This window comes from Perissodus microlepis, chromosome 5, assembly GCF_051167445.1.
Source record: "Perissodus microlepis isolate ML-2025 ecotype Zambia chromosome 5, ASM5116744v1, whole genome shotgun sequence".
Classification (NCBI taxonomy): domain Eukaryota; kingdom Metazoa; phylum Chordata; class Actinopteri; order Cichliformes; family Cichlidae; genus Perissodus; species Perissodus microlepis.
In genome coordinates this window covers 6,548,745-6,572,783 of record NC_140465.1, presented here as the reverse complement: position 1 = coordinate 6,572,783, position 24,039 = coordinate 6,548,745, and the positions used below count along the sequence as shown (strand labels likewise).

The window sequence follows — 24,039 nt, the reverse complement described above, 5'->3', positions numbered from 1 at the left end:
GCAAGATAGACAGCGCACAATGTGCTTTGAGGCAGCAGCCAAGAAAGGTGTAGTCCGCGTCTGTGAACACCCGTGTGGATCAGCATGCTTGTATTCCAAAGGTTTCTCCATGTAACGATCTGCTAGGGAGTGTGGGGAGCCATAGCCCCGTCCACCAGGGTATGAAGCAGGTATGGAGGAGATCCAGGCCCCAGATATCCAGAGGCCCCAGAGTACAAGGACCCGAGGAGGACCACCAAAGGGGGGGGGAACCGTGCCACCCTCCTGGGAAGAGCTGAGTAGAGCCCCAAACGAGAGGTCACCCCGCAGCTACAGAGCAGAGGCCAGAGGGGGTTGCAGTGGCGTGCCCGCGGGCTCCGCCGGCAGCCAGCTGTGCCAGAGAGGACCGAGCTTCAGGCCCAGAGGCCTGAGGGCATCCCACCCCCCGGAAGGAGCCCAGCCGGGCCACAGGCGCCCAGCCCCGCCAATCGGCCACCAGGAGTGAGCCGGTACATGCATGAGCGCCCAGCCCCAGATGACAAGGACCACCAACACACCAACGTCAAGCCAACTTATTTATAAAGCACTTTAAAAACAGCTAGCACTGACCAAAGTGCTGAACATGAAGTAAGAAAAAATATTAATATAAATACTAAAAATAAAAATACAATAACAGTAAACAATATAGAACACCAACATCAAAAGACAATAAAATCCAAATAAAATCAACATTTCTATACCCGGTTAAAAGCCAGACTGAAAAAGTGGTTTTCCAGACCAGATTTAAAAATATCGACAGAAAATGGCCCAAATAGTTTTTCTTTACTTTTTAGGAGTGACTTTTTATCCTTCACCTTGAAGCTATCCAGACTGGAATACTTGGTGACACACTCATATTGACGATATCATCTTTGACAGAGGTTTTTTCAGTATCGTGGATTCTTTTCATTCATTTCATGTGTCCTCCCCCTCACATTACAAAGGACACACATTGGACAGAGTTTTTACCTGATTTTATTTGTTCCAAAGACATTCTTCTTTCTGATCATGGTTCAATTCTTGGTAACTTGTCCCGTTATCTGACTTTATCTCCCATTACCCATGTGGTTAGCGCTTGGATTTTAAGTTCCTTTACTGCTGTGAAATTCCCAATCCTTTTAATTTAGTCTCATGCTCTTATAACAATGTTGGTCTCTCAACAACTATTTTTAATATTTCTTGTCTTTCCAATTTATACGATGTCCCGTTAAAATGAGATTAACTCCTCTTTCAAAGTCTCTGCTGGGATAAATGATGCTGTTAAAAAATTGAGTGTTTGTAGAGATCAGCTCATTTATATGCTCAACTCAAAGTAAATTTTAGTTTCTTTTGACACTTTAGTTGAAGATGGGAAGTCTACCTGCATTTCAAAACTGATTTTAAAGAGCAGAGGTAGTCCTAAGGTGTTTTTCAACACTACTAGTAAAATGCTGTCCCAATTTTTAAAATGAAGATTCAAATTTTCTCTCTTAGAAATAATATTTTACTTTCAACATTATATGTTTAAATTAGCTGAGCCAATGAATGCGCACTCTTGCTTTCTTGACATATCTTTCAGTCACTGGTCCTGTTGTACTGCCTGTAATCAGTTTGCTGATTGGTTTAAAGGAAAAAAAGGCAGAACAGACACAGAAATTGGCTCGCAACCAGCTGATAATGATAGACATGGATTACAATGACAGGGATTACATTAAAGCCTGTTAAGTAATTTTGTATACTTTTTGGGGGTGTTTATGTTAATAAAGACAGCAGTTTGAATTAACAAAGGCTCTACAAATCCTTTTTGCCAGTACATTTTACCACTTTTTTATGGATTAGGACACAGTCATTTAGCAGAGTTCAAGGGAGTAACACTGGAAAGTGGCTCTTACACACAAAAACACTGCCTTGTAATATCCATTCACAACAGCCCAGAGACCCAGGAGCTGCACTGTTATTTAGCCATAGCCTCATGTATAATGGATGACGAAATGTCTTGCATGAATTCAGCGACCTTTGCTCTTATTATGGCCTCATGACAATCACAGTGTAACATCACCGTATGCTCTCATGTGAGGCTCAGATAACTGCTTTTCCTCTTTCACCATTTCTTCCTTTTTTCTTTTTTTCAACAGCCACAGGAGATTTTTTAAGGAGATTGACCTTGTTTTGCCAGAGAGCTCATGCTTGGTCAAGAACCAGTGCTCTTGTAGATCTTTGAGGCCCACTGGGGCATTGTATGTCCATGCTGGCGTAAATAAATGTGAATTTACTCACCCTCTCTGCCTACAGAAATGGCAGTGTTAGTAGGCTTGGCACCAGGAAATTGAGTCAGGTTAAGGCTTCAGTCGGTGTGTTACTCAATTAATCTGTCAGGCGACTTGTCACTTTCGCACAAAATTATGTACATATAGTTATTCTTTGAAATATACTGATGCTGTCCACTAGCTTCATGAGGTCATTGCATTTATGTTTTGTTTTTTTCATAAACGCGTCACATATGGAACTCGCACAATAAATCTAAATAATTTTTGATTTACAGGTAAGACTCGGATGAACAAATGAAATGTTATATTTTTAAAAACTGCTAGATAGGATGACATTTTGACCTGATAATTTTCCAGCTGAGCTCAAAACAACGTCTACTTAAACATGTAATTTTGTGGTTTAGAGTCAAGCCCATGAATCCGAATGATTCACCAGTTAAAAATGCAATGATTTAAAGATCGAACGTGTCTCTTTTATCTTGTAAACGGCCTGTATTTGTATAGCACTTTACTTAGTCCCTAAGGATCTCAAAGCGCTTTACACTACATTCAGTCATCCACCCAGTCACACACACACACGTGATGGCAAGCTACATTGTAGCCACAGCCGCCCTGGGGCGCACTGACAGAGGCTGCTGGACACTGGCGCCACCGGGCCCTCTGACCACCACCAGTAAGCAACGGGTGAAGTGTCTTGCCCAAGGACACAACAACTGAGACTGTCGGAGCCGGGGCTCGAACCGGCAACCTTCCGATTACAAGACGATTTATTTTATATTACTCAGGTAACCTTTGTTCTTTAATTGTCTAGAGCCTTGGCGACGTTTTCAAAGCTCACTTACTGTATTCAAATTACATTTAATCAGTAGCAGGAAGACCGTGTAACTGATATAATTCTAGTACCAACCTTCAATATCTGAAAATGATAAAATGGCCAAGTAAGTACAAATAAGATGTGTGCTTTTCTTGAAATGTGCAGTTCAAGTGATGAACTAAGTCGTCTAAAATGATTAAAAAGTCATTTAAAGTAATTATTGGAAACACTCTAGTTCTACGTTACTTACAGGTAAAAGGGATTATTTTAGCATTTAACCAATAATATTCAAAAGTGAAGGAAAGCAAAATGAAGGATTTGTTCAATCTCTTTAAGAAATGTGACTGTGGTGGTTATGATTTGCTGATTTGTGGTCTCTAAGGGAACTGACTTGGAAATTTATCAAATTATTTGCCATGAATTTTTGCATATTCCTCACATGGTGAATTTTTAAAAGTCCTGGGATCCCTAAATTTCTGATCGAGTAAAAATATTAATGTGTCCAATACTTTGTTTAATCACCAAATACCTGAAAAAAGAAATACAGTCACAGCAGATCCAGCAGTAGCGTGTGTTTGGCTCTAATTAGCACTTGTTAACACTGAAAAAAGCCTTACTGTTTGTGGCTTGTTAATTTTGAAACGTGACAATTAGAAAACCAGCTGTGACTTTTTCTTATACCTACTTCTTCTTTGTTCGCTCTTCTTTGATCTCCGTAAATGAGCCAAAGTTGACCCTGTTGGCTATATACAAATAGAACACACTTATTTTTCTATTGAGAAACAGGCATCGAGAAGCAAACAAATATGAAATACAATGGTGAACATGGCAGTTGTTACACCTGCTTAACATCAGCATATTAGTGATGCTATTTTGTGCATGTTAGAGACCAGGATGTTAGCACTGTTTGTGCTTATAGAGAACTTGTGTTAAAGTGACATTTTAGCAAGTGAACGGTGAACTACAAGCCCCATCACTTGTGCCAGAAAGCTTGTAATACATGCTCACTGTCAGCCTAAAATGCAATTCAGTATTCCCCCAAAGTTAAAGTTGGAAATGTCAGTGTGTTTCCTGGAGTATCAGTAAGTTCTTTGGCAAACACGACTAGTTTTCTGTGTGTGTTGCTCAGGTGCCAGTAAAAGAAAAAAAATGTAGAATGAAAAATGACCTTCTTTTTTGTCACATTGCCGTGTTCTTGTTGCGCTTCTTTATTGCAACACTGAAGTTTTTAGAATGATTTTGTAGCTGTTTGCGAAAATAACCGTAAACGCGGAAGCAGAAACTGAAGAATATAATTTTTTCGTCTTTAAAACTGTGAAAAGTTCATTCAAAGCTGCAGTAGATTTCCAGAGCCAGTATTCACACTAGAATCTGCATAACCTGCACAACTGCGTAATTTTCATGAACATGTTGCCAGTTTTTCTTCTTCTCTTGTCTTTGCTGTGTCATTCTTTCCATCAGTGTTTTTTTTTTAATAAGGCAGAGACTCGCCTTCTTTCTCAGTGCTCGGCACACATATATCCCTTGTTTGTGTGACAGGTAGTTAGCTTGTTAGTGTCTGACGAAGGATCCAGGTGGCTCGGTAACCAAATATAGACCAATCACCCAGTATAAGGACACACTGATGCTACCTTCTGCACAAATTCTTGCTCATAGTGTACACACCCATCAAGTTTCTTTGTCCTAGTTTTTATGTATCCACTGTCTCTAATTTGAACACAGATGTCTGACCGTACAGCTCTCATCCTAGATGTAGAGGATTGTTTCATTATCCTCAGAGTGTCAGGGCATTCTTTCCTCAGTCGTACAGCCTAAATGGAGCCCGAGACCTAGCGGTAACGGGTGACTTGTCTCCTGGGTTGATATTCCCAGCCCCATGCTCAGGGAGAGACAAATTAATTGAAACCACTGGGGTGCATGAGAGGGCAAGCGTAAAGGAGGCTGTAGGGGATACTGCTGTTTCAACCAGGGACAGGTATAGCCATTTGAGGGGTTATAATCTGGAAAAAGGCAACACCATATCTCAAATTTCAAACCCCGAGCTTGAAATAAACACCTGAACTCCTTTAAAAACCAACACCTAGCTCCTTGTGAATTACACACACACACACACACACACACACACAAAAGAAAAAAACAAACGCGAAAGTCGGTGAACCACTGCTTTCATGTGGTCGAAAACCTTAGCACAGGTAGGAAACTGTCCTCCAATCATCTTTAATCTCTTGAACCTCTTTATAGTTAAGGTGCACAAAAGCCTGGAATTTGTGCTCAGTTGTGTTCTTTCACCAAATTTACATTGTGTTACAAGTAACTCCAGCTTGCAACAAAAGAGGGAGTCCACACAAGTATATTAATCATTAACCGTTTTATTGACGAGAGATGAAAGCAGAAAAGTCTATAAATCAGTGGTGCAGTGTATGCTTGGATGTGTGAATAAAGAGTCCATCAGCCCAGGAGTCTGCCTGTCATGTGGAGGAGAGAAGAGAGCAAGAAAACGTGGCCAGGCCAGCTCTTTATACACTCTAAGCCACAATCACAATCAGCCAGCTGGCTGGGCTTCTTCAACTCCACCCAGAGTTACATGACCTACAAAGGTTGTCTTTGTAGGGTCATCACAACTGTAGCTATTTCTCCTCAAAAATTCAGATTTCCTCGGAGTCCTTCTGTCCTTTTCTCTCACGTAAAGAACGACAAAAGTTTGGATGGTATGTTGATTTAGTAGCCCTTTAGCCATCATGGCCTACTCATATTTATGCAGCTAGAACAGCATTCGCTTGTCCTTCCTTTTTGGAAGCGACTCAGCCAAAGAGGGCAAATGGCTGTTGCTCGGCAACATGGGCATTGCGCGCATTGACTAGTGATTTAAGATTGCACAACCCGGTCCTTTATTAATATTTATTTTTGGTTTTAGGTGATTGTCTGTAACATAAAAGCATATAATATTGTACTGAAATACAAAATCTAGTTTAACCACCCTTAATTCAGAAGGGAAAAATTAATGTGCACAAATTTCTGGCATGCTATTTTTGACTGAGTGTCATTTTATGTGTCTTTATATGTCTACTACCTATGTGTGTGTCATGCAGCCATACTGTTATACTTAAAAGAAATGTTGCAATGTTACCAGAACTCTAAATAATTATGGATGTAGCTAAATAAATAATTGCATTTTGTTTATGAAACAACTGGAAAGGGTGTGAATTTCAAAAAACAAGCAGTGATTTTAATTACGACTTAATTAAATTATTATATAATTAACACTGTCAGAACTCAGGCTTCGAACAGCATTTGCAGCTGTACTTAACACTAATGCTATCAGAAGATTCGTAACCAAAAAAATGACATTGGGTCTGTTGTCTCGTTAATTTAAGTGTCTATTTTGTTGGTCAACAATGGATGCTGCAGCTCTGTGATCTTAATGAACTACAAATTAAAATTACATTTTTAAAAATGCTGTAAATTAAAAGTCTAAGCATTTTACTTGTTTTGTTTTTGCTTAAGATGACAACTGAAAAAGTCCAACAAAAAGCTCGTCTCCAGCTCTCACACTGTCCGTTCACTCTTATGTTGCTTTTATTGAATTATCACATTACATGTCATCCTCAACTCATTTAGTATTATTTCAGTTCACCTGTCTCTCACCTGGTCCATCTCAGGTGTGTGTGTGTGTGTGTGTGTGTGTGTGTGTGTGTGTGTGTGTGTGTGTGTGTGAGGAGGCACACTCACAGTGAGAGCAGTAAAAGGAGATGCTAGCATGGGTGTAGCATTGCAGTCGCTTCCTCACAGTCAAAAACGCAGCTTATTCATTTAATACCAGTGTTGGATCTGATTTCTGATATTTGAAGCCAAGGCATCGGTATAGAGTTGCAATTGGAAAAAGTTGGATGGGTGCATTTCTTTATGGTTCTATCCATCATGCTGAGCTCACACTAATCATAAACACCAGCTACCCAGTGCCTATTCTAGTAAAGCCTGTTCGAACAAAATGTTTGAAAAGAAGAAAAAAAGAGAGAAAGGCAATATCGCTTCTTTTAATTCTAAAGTTGAAATTGTAGGCAGAAATTGATTTAATGGTTGATTTAAGATAATTATAACTGGCACAATGACGTGGACTCTGTTCTTGTTGATGTGAACAACAAAAGCTAGACAGATTATCTTAGAAGCATACTTGCTTTTCCCACCGACTGATTGAAGAAAGAAGAACCGTTGTTGATCTCACAATAACCATATTTTATCTGTTGGTTTAGAAACAGGATGGCTTTTGCCCATGCTTTGTATCAGAATTACACATATTCCTCAAATGGTTCAAATACACTTACTAAATATCTCCCCCTTTTGCTTACTCTTTAACACAGACAATGGAATAATTCTCCGAAGTCTGACATTTTTCTTTGAACATATTCTCAGATGAAATTGCTTTTTTTAATCCTCTGTTTTTGAAACTGAACTGTGTGCAAAGATTGTTTTGCTCTCAGCGAGGTGATTCCTGATTTTTGCAGGGCATGACCCTTTAGCAGTAGAAGTCTCAAACCATTTGCATTCTGAAATTGAAATGTCTCAGCTTTCAAGCAGGTGCAATAGTGTTCTCTTTGACTATTTGTACAGCCACTTTGTGTGCAGGCCAGTGTTGTTAGATTTTCAATTTACGTATTTCTGCTGGCTGCCTTTGACCAGGGTAGATGAAATTTGACAGGTTTTTTTTCATTAGTTTAAAATAACTTATATGTCATTCATTTCAACACTGTTACCAGCCTTATTCTGGATTTTACTGTTGTATTATTGATAGATACTTTATTGACCATCCATTCTCTTTCACTTATCCTTATCAGGGTTCTTGGGGTTCTTGAGCCTATCACAGCTATCATAGGGCGAGAGGCACAGTACATCCTGTATAGGTCACCAGTTTGTCGCATGGCTAGCACAATGTAGCCCATTAATTAATTTGCCAAAGAGATCAATATCAGTTAGATGTAATCCATCTTAACTTCTCACCATGAATCTAAGAAAGAAAGTTTTGTTTACACAACAAATAATTGGATTTACATGAAGAGGATGGTTTTCCAAGTTTTTAAAGATTAAGTTTAGTTTACTTGTGAAAATGTGTAGTACTCGCCCATGAAGACAGTCCTCATCATTTGAGGATCTGGACCAGCTTTTTTCACAGTTGGAAAACCTTGATGATGTCATCACTAAAATAAAGCAAGATGACCTCTGACATCTTTTGAAAAGGAGGTATCATGGATAATGTATGTTCATGTGCCTTCGGTTTGTACAAGGGCTTAAAGGCTAGATGTGGGCCCCTGGTGCATCAGTCAGCTTTCTCAGGTCATCTGAAGTCATACAAGCCTAAAAACTGGTTGGCAGCTACCTGGAGGGCAACCAAAGAAATCACAAGCAGATTTTCAGTGCAGCACTCTCTTTGGAACTGATTTCAACAAACAGCGTCTAGCAACCAGACCAGAAATACACATTTTTTCTAGGTAACGGAGGTTGCCAAGGGGTTGCCACCCAGTCTATAGGCATATGTGGCTTTGGCCTAATGTAGGCAGGTGCACAAGCTAAATCACTCATTCTCTAACGTCAAAACAAGAGACTGTATTAAAAGATGGACACAGCAACTGTGATGTCACCCATTCTTTCTTGTTTTCCCCGTAGATGTAAACAAACTTCTTTATGAAACCAGGGAGTTGCTCTCTGCTGCTGGCATTAGAAAGAATGCTGGTCTAATTAGTTTTCAGACCATGTCCATGTCCATCTTTATATATGGTTATTTGAAATATTGTTTTCTCATTTAAAGTCATTTCAGCTAAACTACATTTATTAAATGTAAGTGAATAGATTAAAGTTACAGTTAGCTCGCTGAGTCTCTCACTTCTAAGCCCTATTAGTTGACAGCATTGTTTCAGTTTTAGAAACAAAACATTGTTTGTGCTACGACCCTACAGTTGTCAGAACTGAAACTCTTTAATATTCTTTTATGCAAAACAATGAACCAGAATAAGACCCCCAGCTAGTCAAATTAGTTTTGTGTGGACACCCCACTTCACATAAACTAGTTCAGTCAGTTTAGTTCAGAGATTTCCGTTTCTTCTTGGAAATGGTGTCATGTTGTTTTCTGCTGTTAGTTGCTTGTACCTTCAACGTAACTCAACTCATTTCTTCATTTTTTAAAATGTTTTTCAAAGAAAAGAACACACAGCAGACTCAGTCTTCAGATTAGTGAATGTGAAAAGTGTTTTTCTTTCAATATATTTTTTAAATTAAGTTTTAGCTTTTGTGGCCAGGATAATTCATGCACAATGGAGAAATGTGTGTGTGTTTGTGTGCTAAACAGAAGGCCTGCTATCAGCTGATGCTGACTATCTGTTAGACCCTAAATCCACTGGTCTTTGTTGTGTTAAGAAGCTTTGAAGGCCTCATCATCCTTACAAATTAAAATTTAGACTTGAGCCTTTGCACAGGTTGTAGGCAGTAATCTTTCCTTCTGACACTCTCGCTTTCTCTCATAACAACTTATTAGATGTGCTACGATTTAATCTAAGCACTGGTGCAAACATATGAAATGCACATGAAAGAACCAGACACCAGTTAAAGAACACCAGACGTAAAACCCAGCATGATCTATATGCTAGCTCAAAGTGGGGGCGTGCAGATCCCTCCTGCAGGCTCTCACTCAGACTGACTCTACAAATCTCCTGAGAAGTGAGAGCAGACTTTTCTCTTTATCAACCTTCTTCCAACAAGCCGCCACTGGAACCATTGAAGAGATTCAACCGTGGAAGCAACAAAATGGCATGAATTTTTTATGTAGTAACTGCATTTTGTGTGTGTGTGTGTGTGGGGGGGGTTCATATTTTCTGCTGCAGTACCCAGCTGTGAGGCTCCTAGCTCGAGCAAGCTCCTTGTAGGCTCACTCCCATGATGTCAGGAAGGGTGATCAGACAGCCATGAACTTCATTTCTTTCATGACAATACTCAAAGCCTTGTCAAGAACAGCAGTTGCTGCTTGCACCCCACCTATACTAATTTCTTTTCTTTTTTTCTGTATGACCTACTGGAGAAAGGATGATAAAATCCCTCTCCATTGTCTGAAATACCACCACTATCTCGCACATTATTTAGGTGACTGACAGCTGCAATTGCCCAGCCAGCTATACAAGCAGGCAGTGTCGACAGAAGCCTGAGTAGCTGTGATGATACTGTATGGCATGATGATGTGGGTGTTACAGCATCAGCAATTTATGATTGAGGCTCTTTTTTTTTTCTACAGCAAAATTTGTTTTGGTGTCACACACAGAGCTGCCATCGCTCTCACTGAAAACTGTAATTTTCAGTGGACAGTTTTTCTTCCCAAGGCTGCCTCAGCTTTTCTTTCATGGGTGAAATATTCCAAGGTGCTCGCCGAAACGCTTTCATTTAGATTTCTGTGTGCCTAACTCAGGAAATACAGATGATTTTGGTTTTGGCGACATTGTTATTCCATTTTCTTCTGATTACCTGACTTCTTAAGTGCTGTAATTCAGGCTTACAAGGTAATTGTCAGAGTAAGAAGAATATTTACATAGACATCCTTGGATTTTTAAATTCCACATTAGTCAGTCAGAGATGCATTTGTGTGTGTGTTTATTAAGACATTGTTAAGTCTCTCTGTATCTATTAGTTTCCAATTAATGTAAAATACAGCAAAGTAACTTTATTGAACTTTTATCCACGAATAAAGTTTATAATAGACTCATAAAAGAAGTTAGAATGAACACAAGCAGCAAAGCTGCCAAACCAGAACAACAACGGCCGTGTGGAGGGAAATGTATATTTGGATGACTCTCTAAGTGTTCCTCATTAAGACCGATCCGTTTCAACTTGCATTTAGTGATCTCACTACAATGTTAATAACTAAGTACGACTTTGTTTCGCCAAAAGTTGTGATTCTGTATAAAAATAAAAAACAAAAAGTAATGATTTGCAAATCACCATGTGTTTATTTACAAATGGTACAAAGGACAAGGATAAAATATTGAAAAGTGTTGCCAGTAAAACAATTAATAACAAAATAAGAGCACCGCGTAGAAGCTGAGTCTCCCAGAGGTAAAAATGGACAGGGATTCAATGTTCTTTGAAAGAATATGTGGAAAAGAAATGCTTCACATTATAAAAAGAAACATTTCTCATTATAGAACCGCAAAGAACTTGGGGATTTCATTATCTGTGGCATCTGTGTGTCTTGCATGATCTCTGTATGCAAGGGACAAGGACAAAACCCAGAACTGAACAGCCAGGCACTCAGGTGGCACTGCAATAAAAATAGGCAGGACACTTACATGGAAGTAGCTGCATGGGCTGAAAAAACACTTTATTTAAAACCGACCATGCAAAGAACACTACTGCCTGATATGTGTTTAAATGACTTTATTTATTCCTTTTTCAGAACAGGTTACTTAGCATATATTCTAACAGCCTGGCTCATGTTAACTGTGCCTACAGTTCAAACCAAAACATCTGGCTCACTAAAAAAATGAATAAAAATACAAAAAGTGTTACATCACAGTGATAAATGTACTCGTCTTAATTTTTAGTTGTGTTCTGCAATCACAACATCTAAATGAATAAATAAATAAAGCATAAATCTAAATCTTGACCGACTGTGCATTGCCACCCCAAAATGTTGATTTATGTCTTGCATTAATAAGAAAGTCAAAACTTGAATATACGGACCCTTCAGGGTGTTTGATGTTTATGCAGATAATGCAAAGGTCAAGGTTAATATGTAAGATATCTGCAGGGCAAAAGGAAGATATGAGCATGGCAGTGTTACTGCCTTGAATTAGCACTTCTGTGCAGCTCTGTGAAATTCTTGTGGGTGTTTTATTACTTTGAGCGATATTTACTTTGAGTAAAACATTTTATAAAAGATTAAACCAACACCATTACTGTTCTGGTTGACAACATAGACAAATAATAGCTTGAGCCAAGAGCAAAATATGTTTACTTCACTGTATTTTTTGTTGCTAAAATGTCTCATTTATCCAAAGACTAATAGACCCTCTGGTGATGACTTTAGCTTGCTTTATCTGTTTCGTTGTGTCACCTGACAAATGAGACTTTCCATTGTATTTTGCATTAAATTGACAACTGAGCCCAACCCACTGGAAAACCTGTACTGGGAACAATCAAATGGAGAGGAAAGGCCTCATGCAATATGGCTGCATATTTAGAAGCCCGAAATTTGAAACCATGAATTATTCATTTGTGGCACTTTAATGAATGAGAAAAGAGTTTCCCTATCATTCATAATCTGTACAGCTGCTGTAATGCGACTCTCTTGCTGCAGGCACTTAGTGGGGTTTCCAGCAGTCCATGTGATACCTACGCATGGGAAGAAGGAACTGAAATAAATGTTCATTGCATGCAGAGATAAAGGACCTGCCTGTTTTTGTTTTGTTTTGTTTTAATGTATTTTTGGTTTTACAGCAAATATACTGTAAAATACACTTTTCTAATAATTCTAATACTAATGATTTACAACTGAAAACATTAGAAATGCCTCTAGTTTGTGTTTCCAAAATCTGTGCAACATACTGTAGCAGCAGGCCTCAGAGAAACAATCTGAAACACACTATCTGGAAGCTCAGGATCAGAGGCATCTTATATATAGTGTATGATTGTTTGAAGGTAATGTTTAAAGCGTCACATACAATAAAAATTACCAGCTGGATGTACGAAGGAACACAGATGCATGCTGACACTATAATAGATAATGACTCATTTTCTGAATTTGTGCTCTCACATACAATCTAAAATATTTTCACTCTATGCATTGGAAAAGTAACCTGATTTGTCCTTGATTTGCTTATTTATTTATGTGTTGGTTCCTGTTCCGTCGGATTTGTGGTGATGAAGTCAGAGTCTCTGTATTTCTTGTCTGGATAGCCAGGGTGCCTTGTTATACATGTTAAGTATTCCTCTACTTATTCAAAACAAACCCCTGTTGCTGCTGCCAGAATGATAAAATGCACTCTTCCTTAGAGAGTCTATTTTCATCCAGGTCGACCATACGCTGTGTTGCAATAGTGAATGCAAAGTCTCTTTTCAAACTTCCCTATGCATGCTGAATCACTGTTATAGTCGAGGACAGTAAGACAATGATCGTTTTGTCATTATGACTAATTGCAAGAATTCTTTGATTATTTATGAAATGGCATTTGCGATTTCTTGTGTCAGTTGAAAATGTCTATAGACAAACAGTTCTTGCTGGGTGAAAACACATCTGGTTGTGCTGATCACTTTTGAAATATGTGTTCTGTGATGGATTGACAACCCATCTGGAGTGTATATCATTTCATTCACACTTACATAGCCAGGTGTATTAGTATAGGCTCCTCTTCTGCTACCTTACCTAAGCAGTTGTGCTTGAGTCATTTGAGGCTCTTTTATAAATGGTTACCTGGAACAGACTCTAAAACGTTGAACTGAAGAACTTGAGTTCTGTGGAAAGTCAAGTGTCTCAGAGGAAACAAAGCAATTCCAAACTAAAAGTGTTGATTAATAAGGGTCCTTCACTTACCCTCTTCAGGTATTGTTTTTTTTTATCTATGTTAGCAATGGCATTTTATGGGGAACATGAAGTGCCTCTTGCTAATAGCACTCGCAAGTCTCTATGACGGTGTGTGGTTTAACATATCCATATCCACCGGGAGCTCCATAGACTATGGGTACGACCCAACCCAGTATGATGACAAAGCGTGCAGACAGGCCAATCCACCATGTGCATTTCACGTTTTGCCTCTCCCATGCAAGCGTGAAATGGATATGCATGCAGAATTTGCATTACCAGCAGGGGGAGATAATATATTTAAAACCAAGAAGTTTAAGTAGTGAGCAAGGAAGGTATAAAGTACATTCCGGGGTCTTTGAACCAATTAATACTGGTGCAACTTACTTCAGCTTCTGCAGTAAGTTGACAGGGTCTCAATAAACATGCCCATCAATGCTTCATCAGGCAAGTTGTAATATTTATTTACCAACAGGTACTGAAACTAAGGATATTTACTGTATTTTATTTTTTTTTATTAGTTTTCTAAAATAACTAAATCACAGATCTAGTTTACTTTTAGTTAACTATAATAACCTGTTGGGTTCTACCCACCACGTTTTGAAGCCTTAAACATTAGCCTCTTGTTGTTATTTGGGAACAAGAATTGACCATATTTCAACCAAAGCTAAGCAATCTTGGTTAGCAACCTGCATCTACAAATTCTGCAGATGAAACACACAAACAGATTTATTAAATGCTAAAAAAAAGCAAAACCAAAATCTTTCTGTACCAGTCATGTAGTCATAGACATAGGCATTCCCAGTTTTTAACAGTGTTGGTCAAGTTACTTGAAAAAAGTAATTAGTAACTAATTACTGATTACTTCTCCAAAAAAGTAATCCTGTTATTTACTGATTACTTATTTTTAAAAGTAATTAGTTACTTAGTTACTTTTTAAAAAAAAATGATACACAACCTGAATACGTAATAAAGCAACAGACCTTTCAACCCAGTTCTATCTTTTATGCATAATCCATCATATTAAAACTGAACCAAATGGAAAGCCTCTTTTTAAAAAATTTTTTTATGAGTTTTAATTTTATGCACATTGCATTAAAGCAAAAATTTAATTACATGCAACAGCCTTTGTCTTGAAGAAATTTGTTTAACATGTAAACCTATTTTCTGCATATTCCAGCATATAAAATAAAAGTCTTACACTCACTCTTTCAAATAGATGCAAGTAAAACATAGCAAAAAATAAATAAATTTAAAGATTCAGCAACACTAAGTCTGTCGCTCTTAAATCTATTGTCACCTGTTTAGCAGGAGTGGAGCAGGTGGAGGTTTGCCCACTGTCGCAGCGGTTGTGTCATTGGAGGGATCCCGGGGTTTCTCTGTGAATGTCACATTCCCGTGGCAGCATGGTGCTAGCCCATGCAGCGTGTACAGCAAACACTAAAGTTTTTGTCACTTTTTACGGACTAAAACTTAAAGTACGTCCACGCTTTAAACCCTGCATGGTCGTACTCTCTCCCACACTCCATATTATCCATTGTTGATCTACACACGTCTCTTGCTGCCACAGGCGTTGCATGTGCTTATGTCATTGTCATGAGAGACACAAACAAACAAACAAACAAAAGCATGACGGTTTAGTACGCAGTAACGCAGCGTGCTTACGGGAAAGTAACAGTAATCGAATTACTTTTTTTGCAGTAGGCTACCTTAGATTACTCGTTACTTGAAAAAAGTAATCAGGTTACAGTAACGTGCGCATCACTAATTATTAAGATAATTAAGTGTTTCCAAATAAAAATAAAGGAGGCAGTTAAAATTAGAGGCCAACCACGTGTTATATGTCAGCTAATATGTCAAAGCATGCCAAGGTTGAGGCTGAGCATTTTTAAGATGGGACTGAGTCCCCCTTAAGACCAGCCTCAAGTGGCACCTAGAGGAACTGCAGTTTTTGGTATTTCTGCAATGGCCAGAAGTTGCTGCTTGCAAGCCACAAGCTGCCAGAAGACAGGTCCCAAACCAAATAAACAGAAATTCATGTGACTGATGATCCTTTTAAGTTTAAAAGTGTGCAATATTACGGTTTTATGTTTGCAATTTATCTGGATCATATCTGTTTAGTTAACCAACACAACTGGTCTACATATATGCTTTTCTTTCATTTATATTATTATTTCTTTGATGAATGAGGAAACAAGAAGCTATAAAAGGCTGTAAATACCACACTTTGGTCTCTCATGCGGCCCATAACTGTGAGTCATCTGTGTTGGGTTTAAAAGATGATAAGCAACTTAGCAAAAACATGTTAAGGTAACAGATACTCACTTGAACAGAAAATGCTTGCTTGGTGTTTGGATCAAAATCTTTTTCTTGCATTTCTCAGTGAAAAATGGATTTGAAAAAAATCCCAACACAGAAACTGGTAATTTGCCCCATTTTAAAGTTCCAGGTTGAGAGGCAGTTCTCCTTACTTACTTACTCATTCCCAGGGTAACAAGTAGGGATGGGTATCGTTTAGGTTTTATCCGATACTGGTGCCAAACCGGTACTTTTGAAATGGTGCCGGTGCTTAAACGGTGCTTAAAGAATGGAAAACACAAACTTTGTCCAAAAACCTCTCATGTTTAGCTGTTTTTTTGTAAAAAGATAACAATGTTAGTCTTTTCTGCAGCTTATATGGGCATATATGGTATCACTCTTGGCTGGAAGCACTGCTTAAACAATGAAAAAAACACAAACTTTGTCCAAAAACCTCTTCTGTTTAACTGTTTTCCACTTTTTCTTTGGTCATTTTAGCCTTTTTGGCCAGGGTGACGGGAGTATCTGCCATCAAACAAGAAGACAGCCGCATGTAACTACGACGGTGTTTGCTAGTTCACCTTACGCGCATTAATGTAATAACGTGGTTAGCCTACAGAACGTAAATTACACACGAACACCATTTAGCTACTCACGCAGAGAAGAACTGCTGCTGCTGCCATTGTTATCCGTCATCATTTCTGCTACACTGGCAGGGCTAGGGGCCAGGACTCTCCTCTTCGGGTTTGTGGGGGATGTTGCTAACTCCGGGTCCGATAACAGGCACCACACCCGCAGTAGATGTGCACGGAGTGAGGTCTCGCAGCAATCTATCAAATACGGTGCATTTCTCGGCTTTTAAAAAAACGCTATGCGTCGCCAGGTGTTTCATCGGATTTGAGGTGTTACCTCCTTTGCACAGTATCACAGTATCACCTTAAAGCACTTGTTGCAGGCTGCTGAGTTTACATCTTTTGCTGTGGAGTACAGCCAGACTTTTGACCGCTTCGCCTTGGGCATTTTTAATCCGTAGCTCTGCTCTAAAAGAACGTACGTACCTGGGCCTGCCTACTATCCTCGGAAACGTAAAATGATTGGCTAGAATCTAAAGTGTATCACAGCTCAGGAAAAAAAAGCACCGAAATGAAGCACCGAAATGTGCGCTGCTTTTCGGTCTGGTTACTACCGTTTAGTCAATGCAGTAATATCAAAGGAAACCTTGTGCATATCTTTCAGACTTCATGGGCTTTATCCAAACAGCTGTAGTAGATACCTTGGGATTAAGAAAGGGCTGTGCATCCTTGGTTGTCACACAACTGCTAAAGTGCACAATTTCGAACATTGTTTTTAGACATTATCAGACAGTTTCAGGTGTGAAACAACTACTTGGATAGATTTACAGTCAGAGAAATGTAGTCAGATTTGTGACCTTGCAGAGAGGCATAAATTTGATGTGTTAATTAAATCATGTTAAGTTTCACCTGAGAAATCTGAGTAATTTTAACACCAGGGAACTGATTAAGCAACTTAATTCATGCATGCAAACATCATACCCTAAATATCACCTAGGATAAAACTCAGACAGAATACTAGTGTGTTGTTGGGTTGTATTGTGTCTACAGGTTTTTTTCTTTATAGCTATAGTGTCTTTTAGTCGCTCTGCCTGTTCCTCTGAGGCACTGGTTTGAATCTGGAAATGAGTCAGAAAGTTTGGAGGGAGAGCGGGATATAGGGTTGAACATATCACAGATTTTGGGAGATAGCCACCACTGACTTCTTACTTGGAGACAGGCAGAGAGCAGGAAGAGAAAATTGTTCCTGCTGGGATGAAAGGTGTGGGAGAGCTATACAATTTTTCCCCAGATTTTTGAAACTAACTAGTCTTTCCTGCCTATCACAGAAATAAATTAGCTTGCATAGGTGTCTCAGTTAGCCAGTGCCCTGTGTTGATGTAGATGAATTTTCACTGATGATGAATAAATGTTCTATTTCTGGCCTTGTTTCATTATAGAATGGAATAAAATGGAACAGAATAGACCTTTATTGTCATTGTACATGTACAACAAAATTGTAGGTGCTTCACACCAACTGTGCTGGAATAAAATATATAGTAGACAGCAGGAATAAATAGTAAACAGGAGAAATATACCCAAAAATAAGAGAAAGGCACACATTAGAGAACAAAAGAGTTCCAAAGTGCTTGGAATTGGTGCAAAGAAAAGACTTGGTGTGCGCGACTTGCCTGATTGATGGGGATTACTCAGGCCATGGGTCAGATTGGTGAAGTGTTGGTGGGGGTGGGGGTGGGGCTCAGTATTTGCTGACAGTTCGAATGGCCCAGGTGAAGAAGCTGTTTGTTAGTCTGGAGGCGTTGGACCTAATTGACCTGAGGAGTCGATCAGAGGGCAGCGGGTCAAACAGGTGGTGAGCACAGGGATCGTCTGCGATGGCCCTGGTTTTCCTGAGATGAGAGGATCTGGCGATGGCCTCCAGGGGTGGCAGAGGGTAGGGTTTTTGGACAGTGTTAATAACCCTCTGCACAGCGTACCTGTTCTCAGTTGTGGCCCCTGCTTACCAAACACCCAGGGAGTAGGAAACCACTGAGGAACGTTAGAAGACCAGCAGCAGCTTCTGGTCCAGGTTATTCTCCCTCTGGACAGGGAGGAAGAGCGGCTGCTGGGCCTTCTTTACCAGGGAGTTAGTGTTATGGGTCCAGGTGATATCAGCGGAGATGAGGGTGCCCAGAAATCTGAAGGTCGAGACAGATTCATAATTCATAATGAGTGGGAAGTGGACCTGTCTGTCCCTCAGCTTCAGGTTATTTTCTGAGCACCAGTGCACGCTGTCTTATCTCCATCAGACATGAGCCCAACCACGGTGGTGTCATCTACGTATGGACATTAAGGTGGTTGGGTCTGAGTTGGACTGATTGAGGCCAGTTGGTGAGTACGTCTTTGATCCAGGAGCAGGTGGCAGTGGGGATCAGAAGGTGGTTCAGTTGGTGGTAACAATGTCTGGGATTATGGTGTTGAAGGCTGAGTCCACAAAGAGCATCCTCACTTAGCTCACTTTGTGAAGGTTAATAGTGGTGGTATCCTCCGTGGACCAATTTGCTCTGTAAGGAAACAGGTAGGGGTCGGGGGAGGGGGGTTGATGGTCTCTAATGCACTCAAAACACTTGATGACTACAGACATGAGGGCTATAGGTCTGTAGTCAATGAGACTGTCTATTCCAGTCTCTTTGGGTATGGGAATGATAGTGGAGGCCTTCAGACAGGTGACAAAGGTGGCATGAGTCAAGGAGAGGTTGAACAGCCAGGTGAGGATCCCTGCAGCAGTATGCTGGGATATAGATGCCATTGGGGCTAGCAGCTCTCCTGGGGTTAACCACTCTCAGTCTCCTCCTGACCACATAGATTTTCGGTTAGGAAAAACCTGGATGGTTTTGGTCGCTGTCACATTCTCTACACAGCACTTAATTAATGTAGAAAAGGACAGACTGTGTGAAGATCTCTAAATCCTGGTGTTCAAAGATGGACCAGTCTGGCAGATCAAACCAGCCCTGTAGCTGGGGGATTTGGAGGACCCTAGCCCCATCACCACTTAAAGACTTTCTTGCTTACCATATACTAAAAGAACCTCATGGAAGAAAGGTTAAGTAAACCAACACTCACTGATCCATAATGTAGCCATGGAGATCGTTTTTGTGGTTTGACACATCAGCCATTTCCATATGACTGGATTTTTTACAGTGTAATTAAGGCATCATAAAAGAGGAAAATTACAAAGATGGTGATTCCCACTGGACTAATATAAAACGAGAAGTTCTGTCCAAACTGGATTATGATCATATCAATGACAGCCACAGCTGTAAGAAAATTATTGGAAGTCCCAGATAATACTATTCCTACTTAAACAGGATTGAGCGGATACATATTGATAGAGTAGACATCTCTGGCATCTTTAAAGAAAAAGATGCAGGTAGGTATAATTTAATCAAAAAACCAATCAAGATATTCCCAATATATGCTATCCCAGGAAAATTCCATTTTAAATTATGCAAGCAACAACAATTGAGTGCTTATGCAGACAATTTTAGAGCATAAGCTAGTAAGTTTCATTACAGTGAGCTGAGTCTTGAATTTCAATGCATTTCATTTCTTGAAAGGTTTCCACGCTTTTAAACAAGTTCCCAACGGAAGCTGTTTCTCTCTGTGTTTTCCTCAAGTATATCTCTTGTGTAATACCTGTTAGTTCTAAACAAAATCATTCTCAAATTAAAAATGTTTCCAGTTTTTTTTACTTAAGGAAAAGACACCTCTGATGCTTGCAGTGTACTGCTTGCAGTGTTTTTTTCCTTTTGGTTGCTCTTCCTCATAATATTATTATTATTATTATTATTATTATTATTATTATTATTATTATTAAGGCCAGGGCAAGCAAGGCTCTGTCCAGCTCCAGAATCAATCAGTCTTTTTGTGATGGCTCTGCAGGAGTCTTGCTGGAAACCAAATTACACTGAGTAAATGGCCTCTGTGGTGCCTGTGCAGACATTCAGGTCATTATGATTAGTTCTGCAGTGTCTCGAAGCACGTGTTTGTGATATCTGACTTTTCCTCCTAACAAATGTTATCTCCTGTAGGAATGTATTTTCACATTCAGGAAAGTGGGACCAGTGTTTGTTAATGCAAAACATGTCCTATTTAATGTTACCCTCAATCCTCTGTGTGGGCTGTCATATGTGGAGAAGGGGGCAGCTGCTCAGCACAGTAGCTCTCATTCATACTATGACTACATCTTTATAATTGTTGTTCGTCAAAGGTAGGAGCTAAAATGGGTCACAGCCATTGACACAAGCTTGAAGCTAAATGAGGTGCTACAAAGTATTATAAAGCCTATGGCGCTACTGCCCACGGAATTTAGTACAGTACAGCCCATGACTCAGTATCTTATAACAACCTTTAATAGCAATAACTTGAAGAAAGCCATTGTTGAGGAATTTTGGCCCACTCTTCCTTGTAGTTTTGCTCCAATTAACAGAAGTTTCCAGGCATTCATTCATTGATGCATCTCTCTGGAGATCCCACTACAGGATTTCATGAGTGCAGACTGGACCAAAATCTTCACCTCTGTTGGTAGTGATGGTGTAAATCTCCTCCATTTGTGCAAACATGCTCTGTTTGGTTTTTGCTAAATATGGTTCTGTGCATTACTACCAAACATCTCCACTTTGGTCGTGCCTGCTCCAGAACTTTTGCATTTTTGTATAGATGCAACTTTGTAACCTAAGCTGTGTTGCCATGTCCTATTTAGAGAGAAGTTTCCTCCTGGCATCTCTTACCAACAAGCCATACTTGTCCAAGTCTTTTGTAATTCTACTGCCATGAACTTTAACATTTAACTTGCTGACTGAGGACTGTTTTGTTAGATGTAGATCTTGGGGTTTTTTGCAGGTTCCCTGAGAACTTTTTCTAAATTTGCTGGGATGTCCACTTCTTGGGAATTGTGGAAAATGTGGCATTGTGTCAACACATACCGCAGTGCTCCAGACTTGCAAACTGCTAAAACAACTTCTTTTGTAGTAGTGATCACACTTGCCGATGATCAGTAAATGAAGTGCATTTTATTATCAGCAGCATGTGAAAAGTAAGGATTTATCACGGGGCTGCATGCAATTCTCCCTGTACAACTCCTAATACACTGTAAACACTGCAATAGTTACATCCTTTTTGCACATGCTCTACAGTAAAATAGCGAATGACAAAGTTCACAGGTTAGAGTCAAATATCAATCGTATATATTCCACCTCTGTAATATTCTTTGTCAATATTCTTGATAACCACCCCTGTTAATTCTTGATATTTATAATTGAGCATTTTTTAATATATTAGTGCTATTTCTTAAATTTGTAAAATCTGTAATAAATTGTATTATTTTAATAGTTTAGTCTGTTACTGTCTTGGATCAACTGTAACCCACATAATTTCCTTAGGGATTAATAAAGTATTCTGATTCTGTCACCAATTTCTTTTTCACATGTCATGCTTTTATCACAACTTGGTTGGATTACTGTAACTATTTCTATGTGGGTGTTAGCCAGTCCTGCCGGTCTCAGGTTCAGGTGGTGCAAAAATGCTGCAGCCCAACTTTTAACTAGAATATGGAAGAATATTACCGATGTTTTATCGTTATTCAGATTGCTGCCTGTCCATTTTAGGCTTTATTTTTAAATGATTTTGTGTGTTTTTCAGTCCTTAAATAGCCTTGCCCTGTCTTATGTCTTAGAGCTGCTGTACTTGCACTGCACCCCCTTTCCTTGTCGCTCAGATCAGCTAATAAACAGTAATATCTCCCAAATTGTGGAATTCATTGCCATTTTACATTAGCTAGTTCTGTTCATTCCTTTTTTCATTATTTCTTATTTATTTTTCATTATTCATTATTAAACAGCAGCTATGGAAACATTAGAGTCAATAAAGAAGAATAGACCAAATAATTAATGTGATGATCTGTGAAATAACTATATATGTGACAATAAGACCTAAAGATTAGTACTACTAAAAGCACCAAAAGTACTAATAAAACAAAAATAAAATTCTCTGCAATTTTCGTTTTCATTAAATCTCTAAATGCTTTTCTTTCAACTGGAAAAGCTATACGTACTTAATATGGATATTACTTAATACAAACCCAATTCCATACATGTTGGAATATTTTCCATTTTCCATGATTGCTGTATACTCTTGTTTAACAGTCAAAAAAGTAGAATTTCAGTAATTTTACTGATCAACTTAATTGTGTTTTGTAAAATACACAAAATTTGTACATGACTACTATTAGAGCAAACACAAATGGTCATGTCTAAACGAAAGAAACATCACATATTGTAAACAGTCTGACCTATAAAGCTTTAACTTTACAGTCTTTACATTAAACATAATGAACAAAGAAAAGATGAGAATTATTTTGACATTTCCACCCTCTGAAAACTGTATTTAATTTCTAAAGTGGCTCACTTAAGCTAGAGAATGAATCACTGATAGAAACAGGGACACTATAGGAATGCATCCAATCTATCAGTATTCACAACTTATTGTACAACAAAGGAACAGCTGCTCTGTTTGATTTTTAAATGCTGATTGAAAAAACACCATGAACGAATATTACATTTGGCCGAAGGATGAATTGTTGTTTTAGCCATCCTACTGCGAGCAGCAAAATTATTATTTTCATATAATATAATCATAAAAAGAATTCAACACTGTGACAGGATAAAGCGTTTATTCTGATTCCTGCAGATCTATATATCTGAAGGTTTTTCCCTCACATAATTATTTGCAGCAACTCTCCGATGTACATTTTCTTTAGAAATATATCACTTATTAATCTTGTATCACGTTGTGCCTTCAATCTAGGGGATTTTAAAGGAATAGCCTGTTTGGTTGTGCAGATTGTATGGTTGAATTTAAACTCAGTTTGAATTCTCTTGTCATGAAAGTATTATTACAATCACTCAACATTTCCTTTGTTTTTTTCTTAGCTGGCCAAAGGACTGATTGTGTCTTACCTGTGAAGGAAAGAGCAAGCAGACTCTACTTCCTGTGAGTATTCAATCAGTGTGAAACATCCTTGTCTTTGGCCTTTGTGATTTATTACATGCTATAAATGACTGACTGACTATAAATTACTGTTTTTCCAGGTAAAGGAACTGTGGTAGCATAATCTGCTCTTCCTAGGAATGTGTGGGTAGGCAGATGTATGTTCTGTCCTGGCAATTCTCAATTTACTATTTTTTAAGTATTTAAAGTATTACACTTTTTAGGTTTGCAGAAGTAAAGCTATTCATCTAAAATATGCAGTCAATAAATAAAGACACTTCGATGTTGTTGTTGCTATGCTAGTCAAAAGGGGCTATTTTCTAACTTTACTTCCCTGATGAGCTAGTTTGCAGATTAAATGTGAAGGTAAGTCTATTTAAAATACAATTTCCCCAAAAAAATATTAGTGTAGTTGTATTTCAGTAAAGCAACTTGTTTACCAACATAATCCCCAGAAATTTGTTTGGTAACTAAAATGTATATATCTGGATAATATTAAATTATTAGGATAAG

General features: G+C 38.7%; 1 protein-coding gene across 2 annotated transcripts in view; it reads left to right on the top strand.

Annotated features, from left to right (window-relative positions):
• cntn6 (contactin 6) overlaps positions 1 to 24,039 on the top strand; it is a 130,072-nt gene that overhangs the window by 41,260 nt on the left and 64,773 nt on the right. For both annotated transcript variants that reach the window (XM_084927528.1, XM_084927529.1), the window contains exon 2: positions 23,469 to 23,529. The gene's annotated coding sequence lies outside the window, so the exon portion shown is untranslated. The remainder of the gene's footprint in view (positions 1 to 23,468; positions 23,530 to 24,039) is intronic.